The 8,235-nt window shown below is 39.5% G+C and overlaps 1 long non-coding RNA gene across 1 annotated transcript; it reads right to left on the bottom strand.

Annotated features, from left to right (window-relative positions):
* Positions 1–606: 606 nt before the first annotated feature.
* On the bottom strand, positions 607–2,301 carry LOC121685422. The gene is made up of 3 exons (XR_006023355.1): positions 2,222–2,301; positions 1,401–1,528; positions 607–1,124 (listed from the first exon to the last, which is right to left on the bottom strand). It is a non-coding gene; the product is annotated as an uncharacterized LOC121685422 (long non-coding RNA).
* Between the last annotated feature and the right edge of the window lie 5,934 nt (positions 2,302–8,235).

Raw genomic sequence — 8,235 nt, forward strand, 5'->3', positions numbered from 1 at the left:
CCTAGGATCAGACTATGCAAATATCAATTCATTTAAATCAGTTCTCTACTTCATCGAGGAGCCATAGAGCATTTAATGGGTAATCTCTGAACCATCTAAATGTCAAACTCTGCTCCTCCATTTGGCCATGAGTAACGTGCATCAGAGCAAGCCTTTGGCTTAAAATCATTGGCTTAACTCATTGTAAAGCACTTGCATCCTGAAATGACAGATGACAGTAGATTGCTGACTGTCTGACTGATATCCATTACCAATTAATAATGAATAATTTCACTTAGCACTGGTAAGATGATTGCCTTCAGATTTATTTCATACAGCATTTCAGAGGAGGAAAAGACAGCAGATGTGAATCACCCTGACTATAGACTTCATCACCTTCAACCGGACCAAAATATCTTACCTCCTAATGAAGATAAACACATCCCTATGCAATACATTATACAGTGAGCACTAAATATTAATGAAAAATGATTGTGCAATTACCATTTATGAATTTCTATATCACATAGAGAGACATATGTAAATAATACCTAGACTGTATAGGAATCATCAACCTCAGACTAGATGTACTTTGAAACATCTCTCAAGCTGCTTCATAACAGCATCTTCCCGGAGAAGTGTTAAAAGAAGAAAAAGAGGAAAAAGAACTTCCTGTTTGAAGTCGCAAGAAGTGGCCACTTTTGGTGCTCACCTCTCACTCCAGCCCTAGCCTCCTGTGTTTGGCCTGACCTGTGTATATCCATTCATTCAGTCATGCCTCTGGGAGTGTCTGGCTACATTTAAGACTGTGTGTGTGTCTCTCTGTGTGTGTGTGTGCGCATGTGTAAGTATCTGTGTGTTTGTGCCCCCCCCCACCCTCTCCTCCATCTCATTTCATCCTTCACAGCTCCAGTGCCACAAAGACATGAAGCCAGCACATCAGAGGGCCATAACCCATACAGCTCAAAATGCATAACACATCAACACATCAGCCTCCTGACAGATACCACCACGTTCCTCTCCATGCACCAGGCCCTGGCTGAAAAGGCTTTTCAAATGCCTGTATGATGTCCCTCCAATAAGCCCAAGCACCATTCTGGTGTTCTTCTCTGAGGAGTTTGCAGGGGTTTCTGTTTCACGACTAACTGCAACAAAGTAAAAATGCCCAATGTTAGAAACAGAACTGGGATGATATATTTTTGGTTCATTCACTCATGATTGACTTTGCTAATCTGTGTGTGTTTCTAAAGACATGAGACTGTCAAACTAAGTCTATATTTAATATTTCTGCTTGTTTTGTTAATGTCAAAGTCTTTTTTCACATAATCACTGGCTGCTATGAATATTTTAGTCAAATCATGTTTTGCACTTTGTGCTATATGATTCATTTCTTTCAATTTTGTGAGACAACTGATATTCACCACTGAATGGTTCGGAGGAAGAGGGGTGGTATGAGGCGGTGGGGGGGGGGGGGGGGTGTTGCAGATCATGTTAAATCCTTGATGGATTTTTTTTTTTATGAACCATTACACGTGGCTGCCTTGTACACCTGTAAAATATTCAGTGAGAAAGGGGTTTTATAGAGTAAATAGCAGACAGAAAATATGATCATCAGAAAGCAGAAACCTCAACAGGAGGTGAGGTGGCCAGAGATTTCACTGGTGGTTCATTCTACTCATTCGTGTTCTTATTGTTTAGTGGCATTACACACAAACAAAGAATAATTACAGGAATATTGCTGCTACTCTTAAATAAAATGTTGAGAGTATTGAATTGAAAGACATAAATGTAAGAATTAAAGTACATACATATCAGTGTGTTACTCTGTTTACTACAATGTGAGTCTGCAGAATTCCAAAATCCTGTGTAATTATGTTTAGTGAGTAGCTTGTAAGACTGCCATTAATTTACACAGCAGAATATGGTATTGATCGCTCATCCTTAGCGGGAAGCAGTAGAATGTCTCTCTCTACTCCAAACCAGCCTTTGTCTAAATCCCCATCAGTATTTTACTAAATTCCATCAATATTCAGGACAAATATGAGCAGACCCCAGTAGCTCTGTGATACTGTAAGTACAGCTGAGCAATTTCATTACCATATTAGGGCACACACACACACACACACACTCTTCAGTCAGACATGCTGTACCAACAGAGACTGCGTTCATATTTCATGAGCAAATGGGATCAAACAGTAAGCCCTGGCTTATCTCTGGACCATTCCCAAGGCCTTGGCCTTACCTTGAGCGGGTCATCGAGTTGCATGCAAAGACTACAGCCCGGCACTTTCATTATTCATACCGTGACGTGACCTGGTCAGCAGTGTTCATTTGGAGACGCTTGGCCTTACATGAAAGTGGATGTTGGGAAACAAAAAGTCGAAAGGGGCATAAAAAGGAATTGCAACATTTGGGACTCCTTATATTGTACATTAAGTTACAGGATAAGACTTGCAGGATAATCCAAAAAAAAAAACTTTGAGGCAAACTGAAGCACTAAATAAATCCAAAGAAATCCAAATTGCACTAAAAACAGCACACAATACACTTGACAAACTTGAACCACAACAAAGAATCTTGAATTACAGGGAGAAGCCCAAACACTCAGACACTGACAAATAAAGAACTCATGAAAACAAAGGGTTTAAAATACACAGGACTGGTAAAGATAACAAGACACAGGTGCGAGGGGAACAAGACAGTAACGAGAGGGCTGTGAAGAAAGACACATGGGAGCACAAAAGCATATGGTATGCAGAAGTAAAGGAGCACATGCCTAATCAAAGGAAGTAAAGAAAATACACGTCTATTATTACACAGTAAAAGACCAATTCAAGACCAAGTATTTTTGTTTTAGCGCCTTTTTTTAAAAAACTTTTTCTTTATTCTTTTTTAAAGATCTCACTCACATCAAGTCCACACAAAAAAACAACTCAAATGCTCCTTACAATTTTACAATTATTTTATTCTGGATAGGATGAGTCAATCTTCCTTAGGTGTTGTAATGTCAGTCCTTCTGTCTATGTACATATGGTCAGAAATTCAGAAATTGTAAGCATGCTAAAAAAAATATCTTGTCTCATATTGGTTTGGCTGGCAGCAGCTATATAATTTAAGTTGAAAGGGGTGTTGTTCCCAGCGCCCTGCATTAACCAACCACTACTTCTTTTCATACATTGTAATTTGTCATTTGAAATAAGAACAGTTTGCATATTATATGCCTCAATTTTTGCTTTACCGACACAGTCTTGAATCGCCACTCTTTGTTCTACCCTGAAATAGCCAGAGACAGTTTGTTGTGACAGTACATTTTTCCGTTGACCTGACACAGATGGTTAACTTTTAAAGTCAACCTCCAAGTTACTGTGCTTTTATGTGTCTGCAGTAAAATGCACTAAAAGCTTTGAGATACGTGAGGTATGACTAATCCTTGGGCCCTTTGAGACACCTACAAATGAATGAACAAATTCTATAAAAGGCACATTTATTATGCATTTTCTTATTTCTTTCGTCCTATTCTTATGCCATCCTCTCTCGTTTCCTCTGCTTTTGTGGCCCCTAGTATTCGGCTGTAGTTTAAAACACCCAAGGGACTGACAGGCCTTCAACAACTCTGAAATGTCATCAATTCTGAGATGACTGAAATATTCATTTACAAACTGTATATTCTTTTTACCCATAAGCCATTTCTGCTGGTAATGACATGCCATGTAATCACAGGTCAGCTGTTAAAGTACATTTATACATGGGTGGGAATCAAAGGCATAGGCCTATCCTGTCATCAGCTTCCCACAGGCACATTCCCTGTTAACGGCAGGGCACACTTAACAGGATTGCACACACATGCAGATGGAGGAGCACGCAGTACTGCATGTCTCTTGTGGGACGCCATAACACAGTGCAACAAAAGCCTGTCCATTTGCCCCATGTTGTCTAGTTGTTAGCTAGACTGCTGCATGACTATAAATCTGGTGCACATGCTGGTACTGCAGGTTTTGCATGCTGTAAAAAGTATTTACCTGGAGCCAGAATGCAGTTCTATTTTGACTAAAAGAGACACGTGGATGCTAATGATTTTACAATGGTGATTGTCTGAACACACTGGCCAAAGTACCTGAAAATGTGTGACAACACAGTTCCTAATTCTTTGGTAGAAATAACTAAGTGATACCTATCGACAAAGATGTTATGTTTTACAGAAACAAGGTGTTACAGTATGTGCTAATGCTGCTTTTATGGAGAGAGGGTCAAAACACCATTACAATTGGGAAAACACATCAACAAAACAGAAACACAACAGCAAATAGGACCTTATAATGCAAATCACAAAGCCCAATGTTAAATAGAAAAACATACTGAAAAAAAACACAGATTTTGCTGAATTTTCCCATTTATAGTTGTGTTTTGACGTTCAGGGCCTCCCTGAATGTCACTGATTTAGGCCTACGAACTAACCAATAAATAATACCCATTAGTTCTTTATTGATGACATTATTAACGGTGCATGTATTATTCACACATCACAATTACTAATTATTTTCTGTTACTATAATAAAGATAATCAAATGTATTGATGATACTCTTCAACAGTTAATCATTAAGTTAAGTGTAGGCATGCATGCAAAAGAATACCAATCTAGATATGTGGAGAAATGGCGTTTGGGAGGAGCGTGACAAGAAAAGCAGCAGAGACCAGAAAAGAAGGGCTGCAAATTGTCGCATTAGGCCTACTCTGTGACTGTGACAAGTGTATAAATAAGTCAGATAAAAAGGACACATGATTTGTAGATAGATGTTTATTGATTTCCTGAACATGTTAATTTATCACATCATTTCTCCCCTCATTCTATTCCCATCATTAAGTCAAATATAAGATTTGGATGGTTAAAGGGTGTACAAGCACAACATAACTGACAATGAAAAGAGGAATACTTCTGTTACCTTAAAAATACTTCCAAGTCAACCCCTTGCATTACAGACGTTAAAAGCACAAGCCTTGGGAGGAGCCATTGTGCTTTGTTGTATTTTCACTACAAAGGAAATATCCCACAGATAAATGTCAAGTGTCCTTTCATCCCCTAAATTACAAAGTGGAAGGGAAAATAAGAATAAGGTGACTTTAGACCAAATAAGTAAAGAACACACACTTCACTGGTTTAAATAATTCCTGTTTTTATGTAAATATGACATAATGATTGCAGTGGAAAATCAATGTTTGTGAGGTGCCTTACCATTAGTAAGTCAACATTTTTTTTCTTGAATTTCCCCATGGGATCAATAAAGTATCTATCTATCTATATATCTAAATAATATATTAATGAAACATATTAAATATTCTTAATTATGTATAAAATATGATCACCACAAGGATTTAATGTATAAAATATGATAGCCATAGCACATCTTGTGTACCCAGTTTTATGATGAACAGGAATACCACACTAACGCAACATGGCACAGTTATGTTGAATTTAGTTTTCCTTCAAGTTTACAGAAGTTACTTTCTTGTATGAAACCTCAGCTGCCTGCTCAAGCCACTCTTCTAAAATACTTTTGTAATAAATGTAATAATCCTATAATAAATAAAACAAATTAAACACATATTTTTTTTGTACAGACACATAATGCTGTAACCTTTCAAGACTCCATATTTGAGAGGTACTACACTATTGAGTGTGGTATTGTTTAGGAAACAACAGTCACATTGTTATAGTTACTGTTAGATACAGTGGGTTGCATACGTTTACACCCCAATGCTAAAGTTGACTAAAAAGAGGAATAATAATTCATCTTTTGGCAATTGATTCTAATGCCTTTATTGAAATAAATGAGGAAAAATCCAACCTTTAAGGACACAGATTGTCTTTGTGATGAATAATGTATCGTAAATAAATAAATGTTCTTCATTAAAATATAGGGTGCATAAGCCCTATGTTAAATTCCCATAGAGGCAGGCAGATTTTTATTTTTAAAGGCCAGTTATTTCATGGATCCAGGATACTATGCATCCTGATAAAGTTCCCTTGGCCTTTGGAATTAAAATAGCCCCACATTATCACATACCCTTCACTATATCTAGAAATTGCCATGGGGTACTTTCCATAAGATCATCTCTCAATGCAAATCAAACCAGCTATTACGCTAACCGAAATAAAACATGCATGCCAATCTCTAGGTATGGTGAAGGGTATGTGATGATGTGGGGCTATTTTAATTCCAAAGGCCTAGGGAACCAGCCAAATGGCAAGGCTGGTTTTCTGCCTGTGAGGTGCTGCCAGCTATGCCAGGTGCACGATTCTCACTACAAGTTTGTTTACAAAATTATTTTGAAGCTGTTATATTAAAAAAACTTAGTGCTACTTTAATAGGTGCCTTATGCTGTGGGAAAGATGTGGGAAAGATTATAACAGTCTAACCAACCCAACTGGTGTCATAAAATAGGAGTTAGGTTAGGCTACCTTTGCCACTTCTCCCATAAGATTGAATAAAAAAAAATAAAAAAAAATAGCCTCTGTGCCAAAAAGCAGCCTGAATTCTGCCTACTGTAAGTAAGGTCTCAACAAATTCAACCCTACCATGGATTTTGTGTGTGATCAGTTTAATCTGAGCACATATGGCTTTCCATCTCACGTAATTAGAATCTGACGGCTGCTTTTCATCCGCATGGTTCCTTCGTAGTTGAAGGTGGAGTGCGTTGGAATGGTGGACTACAAATAGACAAACTCCCTTATCTTCTCGGAGCAGCCCTGTGTGCTGGTGATATTTTCAATTCTTCAGGATTTGATTGACAAGGGTAAAGCCTTCCCGACCCCAAACGTGTTCTTGGCTGCTAAAAAGGCACGTTGCACACTCCAAGTTCCATCAGGACCTCTCCAGCCCCTAGCAGCCCAGGCTGATTGGCAGTATGTGTGGGAGACAGATGAGAGTTAGCGAAGCTAACAGGAAAGAAAAAGATGCTATCTTGGAAAGAAAAAAAGATAAACTGGAAAGAAAACTTTACATTGATGTGGAGGAAGCAAGAATAAGAGGGCTTTAGTGTTTTTTTTAATGATGTTGATGAAGGTAGGTTACTCCTGTATTTGTATTCATAATATTTAATACCTGCTAATTGAGCTGGCATTGTGATAAAGGTTAGGAATATTGAGGATAGGGAATATACAATTGTGATACCTCTTACTTGGAACCAAGCCAGTTTATTTGTGCTGACCCAGTACTTTCCTTAGGACTGCTGGTGTTCTGGGAGCAGGCTTCACTCTGTAGGTTTACATCAGATTGCACTCTATTGACACAAGAGTGCCCGCTGTGTATCTGCATTTTAATGTGGGCCTACTGTCATCACACCTGTCATTATTTCCCATGATACACACCTGGATGGACTGCTGAATGATGTATCACCTGTCATCTTATCGCTTATTTCCAGAGAGCCTGTAACGCCCCATTCCCAAGGCCCATTTTATTACCCACCACCACCACCCATCTCCCCGCTTCTCCACCGTCTCCCAGTGCAAGACGAAGGGATGAGCAGGTGTGATAACCTGGAAGAGGGGCGGGAGGGGAGATTGCAGGATGGGGGGAGCTGGGGTCTCTGTCTCCCCAGTTTATCTCACCCCCCCCCCCCCACCTGCAACCTGCCCCCCTCTGCTGTCAGAGAGCCGTCATCGCTCGGCTGTCATCTGAAACCGCTGAGGTTTGCCCAGGTCCTATGAGTGTGGAGGAACAGGAGACAGCTCTCCCCTACTCTCCTCTCCTTCCTGCTGCCACCCGCAAACCCTACAGCTGCATGGCATATAAACTAGTCTCTCCTGGGCTCACAGGAAATACCATGACACATTATTTAACTACATGGACACGACAAAGCTTGAAGGAAGTTAAGACGTATCAATCTATTTGCTAGTAACTGCTTCAACATTATATCCTCTTGTAAAGAGGATCTGTTCCTTATAGAACAGAAGTCACTGGACTGCACAAATCATTTACATATGTCTTCATAATAAAAACAGGAGGGAAAGCCTGACATCTCGATATCACAACATCTTCAGAGTCAACTACTGGGTCTGTCTCTCCTCTCACTCAGTCTACCCTACAATATGACGTCTTTAGAAACATAAAACATTTCCTAATTTATTCCCCTCATCGTGCATTCTGCCAATGCCTCCTTCTCTTAGTGCAGCAGCAGCACGAGCCCAGTGCCGGACCCATCCGTCTCAGCCTTTTAAAGGGGGAAGCATATTCATGATGTGCTAGAGCCGTCCTCTG

The sequence above is a fragment of the Alosa sapidissima genome, chromosome 16 (assembly GCF_018492685.1).
Source record: "Alosa sapidissima isolate fAloSap1 chromosome 16, fAloSap1.pri, whole genome shotgun sequence".
In the NCBI taxonomy this organism is placed as follows: domain Eukaryota; kingdom Metazoa; phylum Chordata; class Actinopteri; order Clupeiformes; family Clupeidae; genus Alosa; species Alosa sapidissima.